At 45.8% G+C, this 23,233-nt stretch overlaps 1 protein-coding gene across 1 annotated transcript in view; it reads left to right on the top strand.

The window, feature by feature from the left end:
• Positions 1–23,233, top strand: part of E2F5 (E2F transcription factor 5) — a 348,139-nt gene that overhangs the window by 87,606 nt on the left and 237,300 nt on the right. The gene's annotated exons all lie outside the window — the stretch shown is intronic.

The raw sequence follows: 23,233 nt of genomic DNA, 5'->3' as shown, positions 1-23,233 counted from the left end.
TAGGAAAGTTTGAGCTATTGGTATTGTAAAGGACACATTTTTTATTTATGTGCTTGTTTTGAAAATAGCGAAATTAATAGCTTTGTTATTTACAATGCCAATAGTTTTATCTTTCGCAAATGTGACACCTATTGTAACACAGTATGTGTTGTAGCACTGAGGGGTGTGAGGGGTGTGAGGGGGGATGAGGGTGAGTGGGTGTGTGAGGGTGAAGGTGAGCGTGTGTGAGGGTGTGTGAGGGTGAGTGAGGGTGTGTGAGGGTGAGGGGGTGAGGGTTAGGGGGTGTGAGGGTGTGAAGGTGACTGAGGGTGTGTGAGGGTGAGGGGATGAGGGTAAGGGTGTGTGAGGGTGAGGGGGGTGATGGTGAGAGGGTGCGAGGGTGAGGGGGTGTGAGGGTGAGGGTGTGTGAGGGGGTGAGGGGGTGTGAGGATGAGGGTTGGTGAGGGTGGGTGAGGGTGAGGGTTTTTGAGGGTGAGAGGATGTGAGGGTATGTGATGGTGAGGAAGTGTGAGGGTGACTGAGGGTGTGTGAGGTGAGGGGGTGATGGTAAGGGTGTGTGAGGGTGAGGGGGCTGAGGGTGAGGGGGTGTGAGGGTGAGTGAGGGTGAGAGGGTTGTGAGGGGGGTTGAGGGTGTGAGGGTGAGTGAGGGTGTGTGAGGATTGTTTAACCAAATTAAGAACGTGGGCGCCAAGTAGAGGGAATAGTGGATCAAGGCCCATGTCATTTAAAAGTATTGAATAAAGAGAGGCTTCCTTCAAACTCAAGGTACTCGCCTTTCCTAGATTGAGAATGACTATCGATTAGATTACTAGAAAATGAATGCATCAGTCAGTGCTTCTTCCTGGATTTTAAAATGAGTGTTTGTGGAGGCTGGAAGGTTCAGAGGCACTGTACCATACCTTTCTTAATTAAAAGTCTAGCACCTCCAGTAAGATACGCCGAAAGCCTTGTCATTCTTTTCATTCCTGGTATTCCATTATACCAACAGAATAGACCAAAGCTACGCAGGAAGGATTGTTAGTCTATTGATACCAAGGTCTCATACATCAGAAATAAAACGGCATGTGCTTTACTCCTGCATGGGGCATTTTCAAAGCTAAGATTTCTTTTTATTGTATAGTTCCTTCCATCTGCTAGGTAGAGATCTGCATATAATACAATGAGGAATTGCAATGCGCTTGTTCGTTGTGTGCTTTTCCTTTCACATTATGACAGGTCACTGAGGTTCATTTGGACACAAAGTGCGCTCAGGCGGGGTCCCCTTGCTGCAGGTCAGTCATCTGTGCTTCACTTATGCACGTCTTTATTCTGTACTGACACATACATCAAAGAAAGTGCTAAGAGCCAGCAAATGTGCAATGGGAGTCGGCTGCAGTGAAGCATCCCAACACCCATGAAAGTCTGAAAAGACCTCGAATTTAAAGGCCGAGCACAGAGGCGCGACTGGTAGTGTGCGACACGGCCGCAGCAGGGGGCGGAGCGGGCGTGAATAGTGTAAAGCAGCAGGGGCCTTTGAAGTGAAGCTAAGCTTCACTTCAAAGGAGTGGGAGAGGTGTGGCTGAGGCAGAGCGCACGCTGGGGGAAGCTTGTGGGGCGGAGCGGGAAGAGCTGCTGGGGAACAGATGGCTGGCGATTTGATGCTGTGCACGCGCATTTTAGGTCAATGCGCTTGCGCATTGACCTAAAAGCGCACGGGCACAGCATCAAATTGCCAGTATAGTTAAACCTCTGTTTAAGCCCCTATAGTCTCGCTCCGCTCAATGCGCATGCGCATTGAGTGGCGAGACCTAAAAATGAAGATACTTCCTAAGTTTTTGTATTTATTTAGGTTGATCCCATTGCGAATTCCCAACTTGTTTTTTAGGAAATTGGATGGGTTCCTGAGCAGTTTCATTTGTGGATACAAAAAATCAAGACGTGCCATCGGGTGAATGAAGTGCACATATAATCAGGGCGGGTTAGACCTCCCTGACTTTAAACTTTATTTTTGGGCTGCTTTTGTCAGACAACTACGCAGTCTTCTGAATCCTGAACAAACTGACTTCTGCCACTGGTCAGATGTTTTTATATCGAATTAATGACCCCAACTATTTTAAGCACGTCCGGTTTAAGACTATTGAAGACAGTGCATATATTTGGCAAAGCATTAAAACTAGATTTTCTTTATCCCTTTTACATAGTAAAATTCCTCTTTGGGGTAACCCGATGCTGCTCGGAATATTTCAGGATGCTATGGCCCAGCAATGGGCTAGCTACAGCTACGGGGTGAATTGTCTTGGGCAATGATATCATTGTAATGGTTTTAAGACATTTGAGAACCTCCAGTTAATGTTTGATGTTCCTCAAAGTTTAAAAAAATATATATGCAAGTCAGGAATTATTTTGCCAGAAAGTTAACAGTTCGAAGTGTTTCTGGCTCAGATATGTTAGTGTTTGTATGCTCAGAACCGGCAGGCTATCATTAGTAAGGCATAGCGAATTCTCTGTCAGACTAGAGCAGAGGGTTGTAAGAAACTAGCCTCCAGATGGAGCGATATTTTGGGCGAAAATATTGCTATAGAAAATATTAAGATGGCCTTTGATACTATTGCCTGCTCTGTACACTCAGTTAATTTACAAATGCCGCGATTCCGGACACTTTGTTTACTTTATTATACCCCAGAGAGGATTGTTAGATGGTCTCAAGATGGGGTTGGATGGGGAGACACTCATGGAGGGACGCATCATAACTGTCCTAAATGTGGGCTATACACGGCCGGCATTATTCACATGTTTGCTATATGTCCCGCTTTAAATCTTTTTTGGGAAAAGGTATCAGCAGTAATTAAAATTAGACTTTGGGGGGGGACTTCATACTCTCGACATTTGAGAACATGTTAGGATACAAGGAAGACTATGGTCGGTATATATCTATAGTAGTAATTATGCTGTTTGACGCCCGGCTGGTGATAGCCAGAGCTTGGATTTCCCCCAAACCCCCCACTGAGATGGAATGGTGGCTAATTTTAAAGAAACGGGGGAAAGAGAAAAAGCGCTTGCTAAAGCAAGGGATATTCAGGTCATGCAAAGTATAGGTCCAAACGGAGCTGCTTGGAAGAGCCATATAGTTAAAAGGGGGGTTTTATCATTTTCCTGACATTAGTCTGTTTGCTCATAACTTATAACTTTTTTCTAAGTGCTTGTTTATAGTTTACTGATTTGTCATATGCGTATATGGTTTTGAAATATTTTAGGTGAATTCTCACCTTGTACTTTCTGGTGACTTTTTGTTTGACTACTTGAAAATAAAAAAAAAATTAAAAAGGAATTTTTCAAGTCTGTAAGCTTTCGCCACAAGGGTAGACCTCTCAACGCGGTTGAAAGCCATAGAAAAATCATTTATGCTGCATAGGCAGGCATACCCTGTACCTCAACATATGTCTCCAGAATCACCTGCCGAGCTGTGATATTATCTAAGTTAGAGCTATTTGGTTTAAAACTGGCCTCCTCCCACTGTATAATATTGTAATCATCCATATCCACCCATCCTTGCAGATGATCCAAAAGGCCCTTAGCAATAATTTCCCAAATGGAATCATGTAGCATTATTTGCCTGTAATTACTGGGTTGGACAGTTGAGCCTTTCTTTCTTAATGATAAATGGTAAAATAATACTGCCCCTCCAAGAGGTCGGGATTGTTCTTGTCTGATAACAATAACTAAAACTGCTGCCTAAAACCTGACCAGACATCTTCTAACTTTATAATTGTAATGGGTATTTGGTCCGGTCCCCTGGTGCCGAGGATCTTGCTTGTCTCCTTCCTCTGAGCGAGGGGCAGCCAGGAGGGGTGGGTTCTTTTCAACTAAGGGATTAGTAGAATTCAGATAAGTGAAGACTATTCTTCTCTTGAGATAGTACTGATTTTAGAAATAACACTGCCCCCACAGGACATGGTAATTAGGAGCCAGAACCTTCCAGAATCTTTATGGGAAGCAGCTTCCCGAAGATCTATCCAAATTTTATTGGGCATTTTTTTTTGTGTTTTTTTTAAGGCAGGATTTCTATCTTGTACACCTTTTTAATAGGTTAATCATTTTCCTCTTCTCCCTGAAAAAAACGTAAAAGTTGCTGCCTTTGTAATTTATTAATCAATTTATTAAGACTAAATTCTTTATACAATTCTGATAAGGATCTTTTATCCACCATGTGGGGCCCAGGCAAAATAGAGTTAATTACCGGCAAGCTCGTATGTCCTGTTCAAAGTTAACCGCAGAGATTGACCAATTCTCTAAGCTATGTTGTAAGGCGTTTTTAGTGTCCTTTAAGTTTTCTTTATTTCAAGCATTCCAATACACTTTACCATTGGTAGCACCAAGGTGTACTATTTTTCCCTTAAAATTCCAAGGTACAGGAGCATCCAAGACTAAGTCAATATTAATTGAAATTATTTTATGGTCACTCGAGGGAGAGTCTAGTATCCCAAGGTCAGTTAGGAATATAAACATAGGAAAAGAGGTAAGCATATAATCAATTAATGAACTACTCTTTCCACAACTAGAGGTATTGTGGGCAGGGATATCTTTGTCCAGTGTTCGATTTTTGATAAGGTAGCCATTACCCCAACACACTTCTAATAGGAACTTACCTCTCTTATCTGCTCTAGATGATGCAGAGTTAGTGGGCTGTGGAATAGTTAAAGCTTTATCCTGACCCTTTCAGCATACAATCTTACTGCATTATTGGAGATATTTCCATTGTAATCCCCCACAAAGATCAGAGTATTAGTACTCTCACTTTCAGCAATTCAATGAATAAAATAAAACAATGATCAAACATCAAACATCAGACCTGGAGGAATGTAGAGATTGGTGGCCTTTCCTGCTTTTTTTTTGTTTTTTGCGGGACAACTGATTGCAAAATATTGATCACAGTCAATCATATCAAATCTCCATTGTGCAGATCTGCCCTCAAGGGATCTGAAGAGCATAGCTTCTGGGACTTTGTTGAACATCCAGCTAAATGCCAGGAAAAGACATTGATACTCTTGCTAAAGGGGTTGAGTGTTCTTGGTGTTACTTGTGTGACTGGAGTTAAGTACACCAGCTAGCCAATTCTACTTACATGGGTCGTCCCCTTCACTAATCCATGCAGCCTAGTTACCAGATCCTACGGAGCTCTGGTGGCCGCAGGAAATGGGCCTCCCTCCCACCCCAGCAGCCTCGGCAAAAAATCTAGGGGTAAAATGGGAGACTGATCTCTCCCTATCAGCCCAGATCACGCAGGTGTCAGCGGCCTGTTTTAGGAAATCGAAAAGCCTACGAAAAGTCATCCAACTACTGCCTGAGGAATGCCGCCAGGTGGTTATACATGCCATGGTGAGGTCAAGGTTGGACTACGCCAACAGCCTATATGTAGGACTGCCGGCTAACCAGATCAAAAGGTTACAGATGGTCCAAAATGCCGCAGCAAGAATGATAAGGAGAGTACCGTTCCGGCACAACATTTCGCCACACATCAAGATACTTCATTGGCTGCCCGTGGCTAGCAGAATAGAGTTTAAGGCACTTACATTTGCTTTCCGTTCTCCCCACGGGAACTGCCCTAAGTACTTGAAATTACGTTTGCGCAGCTACAAACAAAACAGGCCCCTCAGATCTAGCGACTTGAACCTTCTGAACGTCCCTAGGTTCAAGAAGGTGCGCATTGGAGGTAGATCCTTTGGGACCGTGGCCTCTAAGCTCTGGAATGCGCTGCCCAATTTTCTGAGGCAGATTAAATCAGAGCCCAGTTTTAGGACCCCGCACCTACGTGCCTGAGTGGTACTAAACCTGGCAGATATTTGGCAGCCACCGGCAACCCCAGAACACGGCCTATCCCTGCTGACGAGCGGTGATACCCCGAAACACGTGTCCAGGGATGGCGAAGACAGCGAAGATAGCAGAGAATCGAAAGAAGATGCATCGCGGAACACGTAACTACATTTGTCATAGTCCTTAGGGGCGATACCGCTGGTGTGTGAGTAGTGTGCGACCCCACCCCCAATTGTAATGTTAAAGCTCCCTCAAGCAGTTGGCTGACGAGCCTGGGACCCCGCACCTACGCGCCTGAGTGGTACTAAACCTGGCAGATATTTGGCAGCCACCGGCAACCCCAGAACATGGCCTATCCCTGCTGACGAGGGGTGATACCCCGAAACACGTGTCCAGGGATGGCGAAGTCAGCGAAGATAGCAGAGAATCGAAAGAAGATGCATCGCGGAACACGTAACTACATGTTCGAGGCATATGGGCTGCAGATGGTACATTTATGAATAGATCGCCATCTGGTGTTGGGCTCGGATGATTGCACTTTGTTTTTCTTCTGGAGAAGTCTTTGTCGTCATAGGTGACTCCTCCTCTCGGTGTTAGTGCGCATGGGCATCGGCTCCATCCTTAGATTGTTTTTTTCCGCCATCGGGTTCGGATGAGGATCGAAGCGCTCCGGACCGACTTCAACAAAGAAGGTTATAACCGGCGCGTATTCCTTTCCAAATCGACGGTATCGTTATCGAACGCGACTTCACTCCATACCGACGCGGTTCGAAGGACGACGACTACGAGAAACTCGACGTAGTCCAGCCCGGGGTCCATGGAAAGGACTCCATTCAAAAAATGTCCAACGTGTGGTGCTAAGTTCCCACACAAGGACCTACACGAGGTGTGCAACCTCTGCTTGTCCCCTGAACACGAATCCAGGGACTGTGAGGCCTGTGCAGCGTTCTCGTCAAAATCGACGATTAGAAACCGTCGAGCCCGAAGACACGAGGTATCGAGAATGCAGTCACAAGCAATCCCGGAGCTGTTCGAGGACCAGCACCCAGAAGAGGAGGAAGAAGAGGCCGACGAGGCGGGGTCAGAAGCGGACGAGTCCGACGTCGAGGAAATCGACGTCCAACAAACCGTGAGTGACGACGTCCCTTTACCGAAAAACAGACCCCGCACGGTGTCGACCCCGCCCTCGAGCCCGGTCAGACAACCGAAAAAAGTTTCCAACGCCCCGCCTTCGAGCCCGGCAACGAAACAGAAACCGAAACACTCGGTCCCCCATCATAGTGGTTCCGGTTCCGATAAACCGACCACATCGACACCGAAGCACCAGGTCAAGGAAAGCTCGAAGTCGAAGCAGTCCATGTCGACACCGAAGCACGCTTCGGCGCCGAAAACACCCTCGACACCGGGGACATCTTCGATACCGAAGAAGTCGGATCCGAACAAAAATCCGGCACCGAAAATACAAATGGACATTTCAAAGAAAAAACACCTTTCGGAACCGAAAACTGCGGTACCGACACAGGAACACGGAACGGATCCTAAACAAAAGACTTTGTTTATTGACCCAAAGACTGGCAAGGTAGCCACAGAACTACCTAAAAAGAGGAAACATGAACATTTGGACGACAAGACTCATCCAAAGAAGAGAACAATGGGGACGAATACAACTCCTCCCCCTTCTCCCAAACCTCACACACCATCTTCGCCTCTTCCTCACAATAGCCCAGATATTCCTCCCACACGCCCATCTACACCTACAACAGATGGAGAGAGTGACACAGGGGAGGGGGGACACCCTGGGGATGATGAGGACACAATCCCAGAGGAGGCAGACCCATGGGAAGAGTATAATGTGGGATCAGGTAATGATACCGACCTTGAGTCATATCCCTCAAAACCTTCACCTCCTGATGACAATACTGGGTTTGCACAACTCATTACTAGAGCAGCAACATTTCATAAGGTAGACCTACATACAGAACCTCAAGTACAGGACTTCTTATTAGAAACACTACCTACTGCACAAAGAACATCAGGAACACTACCAATGCTTAAGGGCCTTCTCAGTCATACATCAGAGATATTCAAAGACCCAGTGAGGGCTAGGGTATTGAACCCAAGAATTGATAAAAAATATAGGGCAGCTCCAAAAGACCCAATATACATTAAGGGGCAAATTCCTCTAGACTCACTAGTGGTCACAAACGCTCGCAAGAGAGCAAACTCTTTATCTACAGGAGAAGCTCCACCTCCTGACAAAGAGTCTAAACTAATAGATGCCTCTGGCAAGAGAGTAGCATCTCAAGCGGCAAATAGTTGGCGCATAGCTAATACGCAAGCACTACTTGCAAGGTATGACAGAGCGCATTATCATGAGTTAGAAACACTCATCAAACATCTCCCTAAAGAACATCAAAAGAGAGCAGATCAACTTATACAAGAAGGGAAGTTAATTACTAACACTTCAATAAAGTGCGCCCTAGATGCGGCAGAAACTGCGGCAAGGTCGACAAACACAAGCATCATGTTAAGGAGACATGCATGGCTCAGAGTGTCAGGGTTCAAACAAGAGGTACAAACATCGTTACTGAACCAACCTTTTGATGGGAAAACACTTTTTGGCACAGGGACAGATGAGGCCCTAGAAAAGATGAAGAAGGATACAGAAACGGCTAAATCAATGGGAGCATTGCAACAGCCGACACAAAGAGGTTCCTTTCGTAGATCCACCTATAGAGGAGGATCCAAAAGTACAGGTACAAACCAACAGCAAACCTCTTTTACACCTACATCACCCAGAGGTAATTCTAGAGGTGGATACAGGGGTAACAACAACAAGGGTAGAGGTCGCGGAAACAACAACAACCGCAACTCTCCAACCCCAAAACAGTGACTTCATAGAGCTTCCCCCAGACCATATAACACCGGTAGGGGGACGCCTATCACAGTTCCTACCTGTCTGGGAAAACATCACATCAGACAAGTGGGTAAGACAAATTATCCAACATGGTTATTGCCTAGAACTCACAGCTACCCCACCAAACATCCCCCCCAAACAGCGTCCAATGAAACAAGATCACCTGACACTATTAAAACAAGAAGTAATATCACTGCTAGAAAAGCATGCCATAGAGAAGGTTCCACAGCACCAACAGGGAACAGGAGTATACTCCCTATACTTCCTAATTCCCAAAAAGGACGGGTCTCTAAGGCCAATACTGGACCTAAGACCTCTCAACGCATACATAAATTCGGAACATTTCCACATGGTCACGCTCCAACAAGTACTTCCTTTACTGAAGAAAGGGGACTTTCTTTCTACACTGGATCTAAAAGACGCTTACTTTCATATCCCTATTCACAAAGCCCACAGGAAATACCTCAGGTTTGTGGTAGAAGGACAACATTATCAGTTCAAAGTCCTTCCATTTGGTGTCACGACGGCACCAAGGGTGTTCACAAAATGCCTGGCAGTGGTAGCAGCTCACCTAAGAAGACAACAAATTCATGTCTTCCCATACTTGGACGACTGGCTAATAAAAGCCAGGTCGCAGGAGGAGTGTCTGCAAGACACACAAAAGACAATTCAGCTACTACACCAGCTAGGGTTCACGGTGAACTACACAAAGTCACACCTACAACCAAACAAGGTTCAACAATATCTGGGGGCTACTATAGACACAGAAAAAGCCAAAGTGTACCCCAACCCAGTCAGGGTCCAAGCAATGCTTACAATCACTCAGAGATTTCAGCCACAACACTCACTAACAGCAAGAGTGTTCATGCAGCTATTAGGCATGATGTCATCCTGCATACTGCTAATACCATATGCAAAACTACAAATGCGTCCGCTACAAGAATGCTTAGCGACACAGTGGAATCAGGCTCAAGGGCAGATTACGGATCTGGTGTTGGTAGACGACCGCACACACCGCTCTCTGAAGTGGTGGAACAGAACAAACATTACCAAGGGGCGGTCGTTCCTAGAGCCAATTCCACAGGTGACAATAACAGCAGACGCATCGCTCACCGGATGGGGAGCACATATGGACAAGTACACAGTACAAGGAAGGTGGAGTGTGCAGGAAAGAACACTGCACATCAACTATCTAGAACTACTGGCAGTGTTTCTAGCATTGAAAGCCTTCCAGATACATGTTATCCACAAAGCAGTCCTGATCAGAACAGACAAAATGACAGCAATGTATTATATTCAAAAACAGGGGGGGACGCACTCTCTCCAATTATCCAGACTAGCACAGGAAATTTGGAGATGGGCCATTCCTCAAAACATCTATCTGTTAGCCGAACACCTACCAGGAGTCCAAAACCAGATAGCAGACATCTTAAGCAGACAGTCGGAACAAATACACGAATGGGAACTGCACCAACAAATACTGCAGCCATTCTTCCAAAGATGGGGACAACCAGAGATAGACCTATTTGCCACTCATCAGAACGCAAAATGCCAATGCTTCGCGTCCAGGTACCCACATCACCTGTCGCAGGGCAATGCGTTATGGATAAATTGGTCCAACAAATTTGCATATGCTTTTCCCCCTCTCCCACTAATCCCATTAGTGGTCAGGAAACTGCAACAACATTCAATGACCATGATACTAGTAGCACCCACGTGGGCAAGACAGCCGTGGTTCACCACGCTCTTGCAACTCTCACAAGTGCCACATCAAAAGCTACGAATTCTACCCATGCACCTTACACAGAACCATGGAGAAATAATGCACCCAGATCCAACTCAATTGAACTTAGCGATCTGGCTCCTGAAATCCTAGAATTTGGGTACTTAGATCTCCCCCCAAATTGCATGGAGATAATTAAACAAGCGAGACGTCCAACCACCAGAGCATGCTATGCAGCTAAGTGGAAGAGGTTTGCTATACACTGTACTAATAACAATATCAACCCTCTAGACGTATCAACAAGGGAGATTATTTGCTACTTATTACACTTACAGCAATGTAATCTAGCGTACACATCTATCAGGGTACATCTAGCAGCTATAGCAGCATACCTACAAAACAGGCAGCGCATATCACTGTTCAGAGTACCAGCGATAAAAGCATTCATGGAAGGTCTTAAAAGAGTCATTCCACCAAGATTACCACCTTCCCCAGTCTGGAACCTCAACGTAGTACTCACCAGACTAATGGGGCCACCCTTCGAACCTATGCATAGGTGAGAAATACAATTCCTTACATGGAAGGTGGCCTTCCTTATAGCCATTACCTCACTCAGAAGAGTAAGCGAATTACAGGCATTGACAATACAAGAACCATTCCTACAGTTACACCAGAATAAAGTGGTTCTTAGAACAAACCCAAAGTTCTTGCCTAAAGTAATTTCAGCATTCCACATCAATCAGCCAGTGGAACTACCAGTCTTTTTCCCAAAACCACAGACGGTGGCAGAAAGGGCTCTACATACACTAGATGTTAAAAGAGCCATTTTGTACTACATAGAAAGAACACAAGACTTCAGGAAAACTAAACAACTATTTGTAGCATTTTCCCCAACACATAAGGGCAATCCTATCTCTAAAGCAGGCATCGCAAGATGGATTGTAAGATGTATACAAATATGTTACATTAAAGCAAAGAGAACATTAACTGTTCCTCCTAGAGCTCATTCTACAAGAAAACTAGGAGCATCTATGGCATTCTTAGGGAACATTCCCCTAGATGACATATGTAGAGCAGCAACTTGGTCTACACCACATACATTCACAAAGCACTACTGTGTTGATGTACAGGCTGCACAACAAGCCAGAGTGGGCCAAGCTGTATTAAAAACTCTATTTCAAACAGTTGCGACAGACACTGGTGACCACCGCTAGGGAGGTAACTGCTGTACAATCTATTCATAAATGTACCATCTGCAGCCCATATGCCTCGAACGGAATATGCTACTTACCAGTATGCATCTGTTCTTGGCATAGAGGGCTGCAGAGTGGTACATGCCCTCCCTGCCTCCCCGGAAACCTGTGTCTGTCCCAACATTATCTTATTTAGATACATTTACATGGGCATATCTTTATGTACTATACTACACTACTCCATCTAACCCTACTATGGCAAAACAATCTAAGGATGGAGCCGATGCCCATGCGCACTAACACCGAGAGGAGGAGTCACCTATGACGACAAAGACTTCTCCAGAAGAAAAACAAAGTGCAATCATCCGAGCCCAACACCAGATGGCGATCTATTCATAAATGTACCACTCTGCAGCCCTCTATGCCAAGAACAGATGCATACTGGTAAGTAGCATATTCCTTACCGTAGTCCTTGGGGGCGATACGGCTGGTGTGTGAGTAGTTTGCGACCCCACCCCCAATTGCAGTTTTAGGAAAGCCTTGAAAACGTGGCTTTTCAGCCGTGTTCCTTAGTGACGAGAACACTCCTGCCGATCTTGCGGTTGCACCCACGATGTTCTCTCAGCGCCGGGACGCCTCTGCTTGAGGTAACTGTTCGCGCTCTTATAAATTTTGCTATTATTAATTATTATTAGATAAGTAACTGATCTGCCATTTGACCCAACTGAGACAAGGGTTAGCTTAGAATTATTTAGCAGGCCCTTTACGGGGACCTTACAACACTCCAAGGGGGGTTTTCACCATTAAAGTTACATACGTTAGGCCTTCTCAAACTCCTTACTGTAGAATAAAGAATGTCTACGCCCCTGTCAAAAAAAATAATAATAAATTGCAATTTTCCAAAATCAAGTTTACAATAACTTTGAAGTTCAAACTGACCTTTGATATATTGTTACTCCTTATTAAACTTAAGGGGCCTCTTTCTGACTTTCACTTTAATAACACAGAACATTTCAAAAAAGAATTTCTTCAAACAGAACAATAAAATCAAGAGCTAGTTGATGATCTTTTGTTTCAGGGATTACACAGAGGGAACATGGAGTAGTCTGAACACTGTGAAACCGAGAGAACAAATTGATGTTAAAAGAATCTGAAATAGGATCTAAAATAGAGTGAGAACAGTCTGGTTTAAGATCCACGGGCCCTGATAGGGGAGACAGTTTTTACGCTTGGTTGCATCCACCACCATTCAGCAGGAGTTTATTATGAATTAGTGCCTTAGGCAAAGTAGATTGAAAAATAAAGGTAAGCATTGAAGTCTCTTCGGACCAGTCTGATGATTAATCCTGTATAGCATCCACGGTATTAAATCTTATTTTCCTTGTTCCCTTTTTACTTATCTTGTGACGTTTCCTTTATTTTTTGCGATTGAAAATCAGGATGGAAGCTTAAGGGATATTCAACGAGAGGCGGCTTGTCTCCCGATGGAGTACTAACAGAATTTGAAAAGAAGGTCTGCTAAAGAAAGAGAGTCTGTGTCAATTTCAGAAACTTTTCAAGCTGTCTTGCGGGTGCATTCAGGAAACTTTAACAGAGGGCAGGCGACTTAGATGCCTGCCTCTGTAAGTTCTCTGGATCGACCTTCAGATTTAGTTTTACCGGCCATGACCTCTACTTTTGTAGAGAGTTCTTTAAGTATGACAGTTAGTATATCAAGTATATGATCTGAGTTATTTGTTGTTTCTTCAAGCAAGTTCAAGATAGAGGAGAGAATTATTTCCAAACAGTGAAGAGTTCTAATTATTGGATGTGATATCCTGGAAAATGAATAGAAGCATTCAAATTGAGTTCTTGTGACCTAGAAAAACTAGAGACTGGCAATAAACCTTTCCTTGGAGTACTGCAGATTAAGGATATTGGAATTTTGTTAGCTGGGGAAACCAGGAAAATCTGAGTTGTTGAGACATTAGATGTGCAAGCGGCAAGTAGAGCAGATGGTGTAATGTCCAGGAAAGTATAATTCAGCACTAAGGGTGCAGAAGGATCAAGTGACTCAGATGGCATTGTTACTGGTACTTCCTAATACATCAGTTGTAGAGGAAGGGGAAGTTGATCTGATGAGTATTTGATTCTAAAGGCTGTTACTTTCGAGCTCTAACCTGTTGATGGCCCCAGATGATTTAAGAAAATAGGCTAGGATAGAGGATACCTCCGTCAGTGCCCCAATGTAATTAGATTTATTTCTTAGGAGTTCGATTTCTTTTTTCATGACAGTTTCTGGTGGAGATTAGCCTCCCGTCCTCAATTTGTCATTCAGATGTCATTTCGGAAAAGAGGGACTGTGGAGTCCCCATAATGGCCTTAACAGGAATTCAGTCCTTCTGTGTTAGTTTGTAACACTGGCCAATATGCCTTCTCTTACTTAAGAGAGATTAGGGGTATGAAGGATTGATTAGACTTAATTCAGGGGGGTTTGGAGCTCCCCTCCACTTAAATTAGCTGATTGAGGTACGCACTTCCCAGTGGTGGGATAAAGAGAACGTGCAACCTCTGCCTGCAAACCGCACTAAACTAACAATGGCTGCTTCGATGGACTGTAGGAGCAGTCGGCACATATTGCGTGACCCTTCTCCCCTCCCTTCCCTAGTTGATCTGGCCGAAAGTTGTGACTTTCTAGATGGCTCAAAAAATTACACTGGTCCTACCAGGCCACATAAAAAGTCCAGCCCTTGCAGTAAAAAAGGAGTTGCCCTCTCCGTTTGCACCCCACAGATGGGCCATTCTTTACTCCTCGACTCCTTGAACTATGTGATCCCCCCCAGGAAGGGGTGAACCCATAGTTTGCAACCCTCTCAAGCCAATCAGAGCTGGGTAGTGGGGCCCAGCACGGGCACACCAGCAGAGAGGTAAGGGGGAATTCCGCCTAGGGCTACTATTTTAGGGGTTTGGGTAAAAGGAGGATTAGGGTGGGGTTGCGTAGGGGTAGGGTTTTAGGGTTTAGGGCAGGAGAAGGGCTGGGGGCCAGGGTGGTGTCGCACAGGGGTAGCGTTTTAGGGTTTAGGGCAGGGGAAGGGCCCAGTGTGCACGGGCACACCAGCAATCTAAAGCTCCCAAGACCAACGAGCAAGAAACGTCTACAAGGACATACAAAGGACTTCCAGAGGGAAAACAGTTCAATGCAGGCTAGGGACGAGCTCCAAAAATGGCAGCAAAAGCAAACATCTAAAACGGCGGAAGGTGCTTTTACCATGCCCGAGCCCCGATAGTCCCAACAAACCATGCAGGTTGGACGGCAGATCTCCATTCTCTAAAATGGCTAGGCAGGGTCGTGCCTTATTGTGGGCTGGCTGTTGTGAGCTGCCTGAGGTTTTCAGCAGTATCTGCCCAGATCAAACCGGCCCCCCTCCCCACAGTATAAGAGCCCCTTCTTCCACGCCACTCGTTTCCCCCCCCCCGGGTAGAGCTTGCGAGGCTCTTGTGTTGCTGGGGTGTTGCACCAATTTCCGTGGGTCTCTGAGGGTGAGTGCGGTGGACGAGACGGGCTGCCCTCTGCCCGTACAAGAGGGTTGGTGGGCCATGCGTTAAACCAAACAGCTCTTTCGGCATGAAGGGGAGACTAACCAGGTTCAACTTTCTTTTTCTCAGGTAGCGCATCAGACTCTGCTACCTGTCAACTCTACTCCTAAGCTGCCAGCTACTGCGACTCTAACCGAATGAACGGCTCAACACTTGACAACTTTGCTTCAAGATAATTAAGTTATAAGGTTAACAATTGACTTTAATGATCACTCTCTGGATGCCCGCCACGGAGAAAATATGTGGACAGCTTGTAAATACATCCAGAAACAAATGTATAAAATGTGTGGTGCTAGCCATTAATTCTAGTAGATTCTGTTGTGCGCTCATCTGAAAGACAACTATTTAAATATCGCAGGTAAAAGGCACATGGAAGCCTTTTCTAAGCCATTGCACGATTAAATAAATATAAATGTGTCTGCAGTTCCCCAATATGTGTCTAGCTCTAGCTATCCTAGAATTTATGACCAGAGCAAATGAAAATTGCATCAGGGAAACGATTGATAACTGGCGCTGATGTCATCTCAATTGAGTGCTCTTCCTAATAGCAACTCAAGAATATTCCCTGGTAGAAGGTAGCAAATAATTGTTGCCAAAATAGATTCAATAAATTTGTTGTATATTGTAAATCGAGCATACCATACCATTGACGTGTGTATATATATTCTGAAACGGAACCCTCAAATAAATGTCAAACTTTTCTGCTGCCCATTTCTTTTGTGCCCCCCCAATGATGAGCAATTTCCTATTAGTTTTGGGGATGGTGGGAGGGAGTTTGCTCATGCCTTCTTCCTTCAAACCACCAGTAAACTTGCGAATGAAGCAGTCCGGTGCTAACATCTGGGCTGCCTCATTGATATTCATGTGATGTCACATGCATATATCAACAGGACCTTGAGTCCTAGTCACCCTGGCCCCACCTTCTCCAGGACCTCCTCTGGATTAAGCAGTGTGTGAAGGCTAACACCGCCTTTAATTGCACCATAGCCACTACCATCATTCAATCCAGTTTTTCTGAGAGTGGGGACGGAGGGAGGTGGGGGGAAGATATCAAGAGCAACCAAACTTCTTCTAGCCTCCCATGCCACCAACCGAAACGAGCATTGGCAAAGCCAATAGGTCTAGAGTTCGGCGCCAGCCTTCTGGCAATTCTTTTTTTTCTTTTGTCATGGTTTTTGCAAAACTTTATTCTTTGAGGATATGCCAATACCTCAGCAATCTAAAACTAAATCATATATAGGCAAAAAAAATTTTTTGATCTAATAAAACACATTACCATAGTACTCCCTGGCATTGAAGGGAACTGTTTTGTGTGTGGTGGATGTGTTACTTGTGGAGGGCAGCATGCCAGAATGTGTGGTGAAGTTATCCAATAGCTGAAGTGAACTGACACATTGCCCCTTAATGCATACTGGAGTGGGTGGAATTACAATGTGGACGACACCAACCACAGACTAATGGAGGGAGTCTGGCTGAAACCCCTATAAGTAACTATGTTAAGTACATCATTTTAGTGAAATCAAAAGGTCTTTGGTGACATAGATGTAAAAAGGTCAACTATTCTAGAATTAGCTGCAAGCCTCTTGTCTTTGAGAAAGCGGACAAGAAAGAAGAAAATCTGCGAGGAAAGAAAGAGGGCAGGTAAGAAAGAAAAGAGTACAACTTAATACAGAACAGTTTCAAATGGACACAATCTGGTATGCTGTGAAAAAGCAGCATTCAAAAAAGCAAAACATTCCAAAAGGAATATTTGAAGGAGATGGGATCTGGAGAGTCCTACTATTCCATCCGACTCTAAACACAAAGGCAACACTAAAGCAACTATGAAGTAAAAACAGAAAACCTTGCACTGAAGGGAACTAGCTTGTGTGCGGAGGTGCTCATTGTGAGAGCAAAATGCACTTACTCAAAGTGAAGTTAACCAGTGGCTTATGTAGGCTGACCCACTGCACCAAGGTATGCGCTGTAGTGGGTGGAAACAAAATGTGACTGACACAGCAACAGACCATTGGATGAAGAGAGGTGGCTGAACGCCCCGTATGTAAATATACTATTCATAATTTTGAAATATCGAAAGATCTTGGCTAATGCCAGACCTAAAAATGGACCAGGCGGTAGTATTTGGAAGGGAACAGACTAGTACTGTTAGTCTGTTCCCTTCGATTCCCCCACCCCTTACTTCATTTCTTTAACTGTTGCGAACAACTCGTTGCACTCAAAATGTTTCTCTGTTCATAAGAAGCATTATGAGAAAAAGTAGGTGTCTGTGCCCCAGCTATTAGCTAGCCGCCATTCTGATATTTAGGTCTGTTTTTTTTCTTATTTATTATTGTCATAAAACACTTTAATATCAGTTTGGAGTACACAGGTCACATTTAGGTAGCAACACACCGGAAGAGTCTATATACAAAGATGTGTTTTTTTCTGTTCTCCTTATAGTGCACATTATCCAGTATTGGATATGTCATGGATTCACATGCTTGAATCATCCCTGCCGTCTAGGTGGGAGTCTCCCTGTAATTTTTATAATAACAGTAAGTAATATTACAATATGCACTGAGCAGTCACTGCATTAGCCCATCCAAATCCTTTTGTAAAAAGAACCAAAGTTAAAACCCAACCAATCAGACATTAGCACCCTCTAGAACACTCCACAGACAGGCTAGCCCCTCAGATGTACGACTGCACGTCGCTGTGACATGGAGTCTCCCTTCGCTCTGCCCCTTTTTATGTTCTCTTCATCTTGGATATTTGGCTTTCAATATGTCAAATTCTTCAAAGAAAAGACTCCTTAGACCTTGTGGGTCATGTGGTAAGAAAAGGCTGCATGCTGAAGATCCTCACAAGGATTGTATCTACTGTTTATACCCTCTTCATAAGGTTAAAGGCTGCAAGATTTGCAGAACTTTCTTTACTAAGACTTTAAAAGATATAGAGGTTGGAAAGTCTAGAATCTAAATCTTCTGTGCTCTCTTATGAGGAAGATAGTTTCAGTTCCCAGACATCTTTGGAACTTTTTTAAATGATGGATAGATCTCTGGAATCCCCTGAGGGACATAAAAGAGCATCAAAAACGACCTATCATGAGTCTGCGCATACTGCCTTAAAAACAGGCAAACAACTATTCCCTTATGAGGAAAAATCTGCTTCTCAGCATATAAAAACTCACTCAGAAGAGGCTTTGAAGTCATCGTCGAAAATGACTTAGTCGATGCTTAAGACGCCATTGGAATTCATTCCCCTTCAGTTGTCTACCATGCTTCCATCATTGACGGATGCTTCATCGACCAAGAATAAGACGGCTGAGGTTTTCTCGTTGTCGACAGCATCTAATCCACTGTTGGTGCTAATCTGTTTGTCGACGCCTACACAAACGCCGGTGGGCGGCAGGATTCCCCATCAACTCCCCCACTGGCGTTCTGTCACCCTGGACAAGTGGGTGCTGCAAATCCCCGAAGGGTCTACTCTTCCCACCCCCCATCCCCCCTTTGAGTCTACCCCTTCATCCATGCCACCTCAGTTCCACCGCATGTCGGGGATCACTTTGCGCTTCACCAACAGGAAGTCGCGCCCCTCTTGGCCAAGGGCGCCATTGAGAGCATTCCTGGGCCAGAAGTAGGAGGTGGCTGTTATTCCCACTACTTTCTGGTCCCCAAGAAGGAGAAAGGGGGACTGCGCCCCTTCTTGAACCTCAGGAATGTCAATAGCTTCCTCCAGAAGGAGAAGTTCAAGATGTTAACTCCGGCTCAGGTCTTGGCTGCCCTCGACCCTGGAGACTGGATGGTAGGGTTGGACTTGCAGGACGCATATTTTCATATCCCCGTCCTGCCGGCCCAATGGCGTTACCTGCGGTTCACGGTAGGCAAAGAGCACTTTCAGTTTGTCGTGCTCCCCTTGGGCCTCACCAGTGCCCCTCGGGTGTTCACGAAAGTGATGTCGGTGGTCGCAGCTCATCTGCGCAGATCAGGGGTTCCAGTCTTCCCCTATCTCGATGACTGTTTGTTGAAGGCGGGCTCGCCACAGGTAGTCGTCTCCCACCTCCAGACTAGGGCAGACCTCCTGCATTTGCTGGGGTTCTCCATTAACGTGCCGAAGTCGCACCGGAGTCCCTCTCAGAAGCTCCCCTTCATCGGAGGGGTTCTGGATTCAACGCAGTTTTGGGTTTATCCTCCCGAGCAGCGAGTTCGGGATATTCAGACTATGATTCCGATCTTCAGCTTCTATTCGGGTTTCAGTCAGAATGACCCTCTGGCTCCTGGGCCTCATGGCCTACTGCATCCTGCTAGTGCAACATGCCAGATGGCATATGCAGGCTCTGCACTGGGACCTGAATTTCCAGTGGGCACAGCATCAGGGCAACCTGTCGGATCTTGTCCAGATCTCGGAGGGCACTGCACGACAATTCCAGTGGTGGCTCACGAATCGCGATTGGGTCAATGGCAGATTCATTTCCCTTCCCCAACCGGAGGACACAGTGGTGACAGATGCGTCCCTTCTGGGAAGGGGCGGCCACTTGGGAGAGGCGGAGGTCAGAGGCCTCTGGTCTCCGGTGGAATCCCGGCTCCAAATCCATCTTTTGGAGCTTCGGGCAAACCGACTTGCACAGAAAGCATTCCTTCACTCTGTCCGGGGAAGTGTAGTGCAGGTGTTCACAGACAACACCACCGCCATGTGGCCCAGCAAAAAATAGGGTGGGGTGGGTTCGTGGACCCTATGTCAGGAGGCTCTGCGACTCTGGTCATGGCTGGAACATCAAGGCATTACTTTGGTGGTTCAACACCTTGCAGGTTCTCTGAACGCCAGGACGGACAAACTCAGCCGCCAGTGCATGATCGGTCACCAATGGCATCTGAACTCTAGTGTGGCGCAAGGTCTCTTTCTGCAGTGGGGAGAGCCTTGGTTAGATCTATTCGCCACTGAAGAGAACATGCAATGTCATCAGTTCTGCGCGTTGAAATTTCCAAGGCAGCACTCCCTCGGTGACTCTTTTCGTCACGAGTGGAGCTGCGGTCTGATGGACGCCTTTCCGCCTTTACCACTTCTGCCCAGAGTGCTGAAGAAGATTTGGCGCGACCTGGCCCAAGTCATCCTTGTGGCTCCGGATTGGGCACAAAGATACTGATAACCAGAGCTACTCAGCATGGCGATTGATACCCTGATCCGACTGCCTCTTCGGGAGGATCTTCTGTCGCAGCAGCAGGGGACGGTCCTCCACCCGAACCTGTCCAGCCTCCACGCGTGGAGATTGAGCAGCGAAAGTTGACTGATTTCGTCCTTCTTCCCGAAGTCTGTGATGTCATTCTGGCAGCCAGGCGTCCCTCCACTAAAACGGTAGACGCCTGCAGGTGGAACAAATTTATGGCATGGTGCACCGCAAAGGCTGTGCATCCCCTTTCTGCCCCTCTTTCCAAGGTCCTTCTGTTCCTTCTCTCTTTGGCCCAACAGGGCTCTGCTCTGGGCACTATCAAAGGTTATCTTTCGGCCATCTCCGCCTTCCTACAGCTTCCAGATCAGACTTCTCTTTTTAAGTCCCCCGTTGTTAATTGCTTCCTCAAAGGCATTACACTCACGTTTCCTCCTGTGCCTTTCATAATGCCTCAATGGGACTTAAATCTTGTCTTGACCTATCTCATGTGTGCTCCCTTTGAACCCCTTCATAACGGTCCCTTACGTCTTCTCACTCTCAAGACGGCTTTCATGATAGCTAGCACCTCTGCCAGATGAGTGAGTTCCAGGCTCTTTCTTCGAAACCTCCTTTTCTTTCTGTTCATCCGGACAAGGTGGTTTTAAGGACTCTTCCTTCTTTCTTGCCAAAGGTTGTCACGCCCTTCCACATCGGGCAGACCATCACTTTGCCCACCTTCTTTCCGCCTCCGTACCCTTCAAAAGAGGAAGAGAGGCTCCACCGCCTGGACCCAAAACGTGCCCTCTCGTTCTATCTGAATCACACACAACAGTTCCGGGTGGATGACCAACTTTTTGTTAGCTACGTGGGTGCCAAAAAATATCGTACAGTGCACAAACAAACCATCCCGTTGGCTAAAAAGGAGCCTCCTGTGCGGCTGTGTGCCCATTCCACCAGTGCAACAGCAGCCACTACTGCCTTGGGACGCAGCGTTCCCTTGCAGGACATTTGTCAGGCAGATACGTGGGCCTCGCTGCACACGACTTACCAAGCATTATTGCCTTGACAGTCAAATCCGGAGAGACAGCTTCTTTGGCCATTCTGTTCTCCGTGACTTTCTGGTGTAATCTTGTTCGCAGACCCTCCACCGGGGTTGGTAGTTCTGGGGTATCTATTCTAAGGTAAGGAATCTATCACTTAAGTGTCTCTTTCAGATGCACAAGTTACTACTTGTGTAACAATATATCTGTAAGAGACATTAGTTAGTGATAGATTCCTTACCGCCCCACCCATCCTCCCCGTCGGGCAAACTGATTTCTAGGGTTAAGGTCATCCTTTCAGGGCTCTAGTTTAATGGCACCAGTGGTCCGTTTCTTGCGTGGCTCTGCGTTCCTGGCACGGAAAGGTGTGTACAGAACTGACATCGGCGCGAATGGGTGGCGCCTCCGTAGTCTCTGTTACGTCATTATGTGCCTACGACGCCAGCGACGGACGCAGAGCTGCACGACGCCACCTTCCGACGTGCCGGGGTACTGTGGACCCAAAAACTTTCCGGATCTAGTCTGACACCAGGGGATATTCTAAGGTAAGGAATCTATCACTAACTAATGTCTCTTACAGATATATTGTTACACAAGTAGTATTGTGTGTCAACGATACTGTCGCTGACAGGTTTTTTTTCCATGATCCCACTCATATTTCTCCTTTGCCTCCCAGTCAATTTCTAGAAGAATCTGATGATGAGGGGATGTTCAGTCCAGCTCACAGTCCTTCACAACTCCATGTCAAGTTTTAGGAGGATGAGGATGAATATTATGGGCCCCAATACCACCAATGTATGGAGAAAAAAATCACAATTTATGATGCCACACCAAGAGCCAATTATATAGCTGCCTGTTGCATTGGTACAAGATTTGACAGCTATCTTGCATGACTGTCATACCCGTTTCCCTATAGCAGTGGGATTAGCGCAGGTAACTAAATCTCCACGTCTTGCTGTGGATTCTCGACCATTGGTAGAGCCTTCTCCTGAATCTATACCTTCTGTACCTGCACAACAAGACACAGTCCCTCAGGATGATGAGATAGGAGAAGGTGAAATTCAAAATGCTCCACCAGTTATTAATGAATGGGAAGATTATTTAATTCCTACACCTTCCCCACCTTGCCACTCGGCAATATACTGTCAGCCTGAGGTGGCTATTGGTGGCTTCCAAGCCTTGAGGGAAAGAGCACAAATCTTTTTCATCTGCCTATGCCTGTCAAACAATCTGACTGTTTTTGATATGATTTTAAAGATCAGCCAAGTAAAACCGTACTTGCAATTTCCATTACTGATCACATTCGGAAGGAAGGAATTAAAATGATAAAAGCACCATATCCAGTTCCCCCAGTCCTTCCTAGGTTTCATAAAAAAATATAAGATTCCTGCTTAGTGGGACAACCGAGGCCGGATTTGGTAATTGCTCAGTCTGCAAAACGTAGGTCAGAAAACCCTTCAGTGCCTACCACTGCTCCTCCTGATAAAGATGGACGATGCCTGGACAATTTTGGAAAAAGGTTTACCACCATTGCAGGAGCGTCAGTACGTGCTGCAAACGATTCCCTATCAATTTGTGGACAAAAGAACTGCTAGATGTGGTCAGATGTGGCAATATATCTTGAATATTTACCAGACCATAAGAAGCATGAGGCATGAAAGATTCTTCTTGGAAGTGAAAGATCAGCCACTGAGATTATTGATATATCCATGCACATGGCTTCTCTTGCTTTTTAGACAGTTGGCTGGAGCGGCAATTCTCCGTCGTCTGGGTTGGCTACCACTTTCCACCCTAAGGTGCAGAGCAAGATTCTGGACATGCCGTTTGATGGCAATGCGCTTTTAAGGAAGCACATTGATGAGGCCTTAC

The sequence above is a fragment of the Lissotriton helveticus genome, chromosome 4_1 (genome assembly GCF_964261635.1).
Source record: "Lissotriton helveticus chromosome 4_1, aLisHel1.1, whole genome shotgun sequence".
In the NCBI taxonomy this organism is placed as follows: Eukaryota; Metazoa; Chordata; class Amphibia; order Caudata; family Salamandridae; genus Lissotriton; species Lissotriton helveticus.
This window is presented reverse-complemented; position numbering and strand designations above follow the sequence as displayed.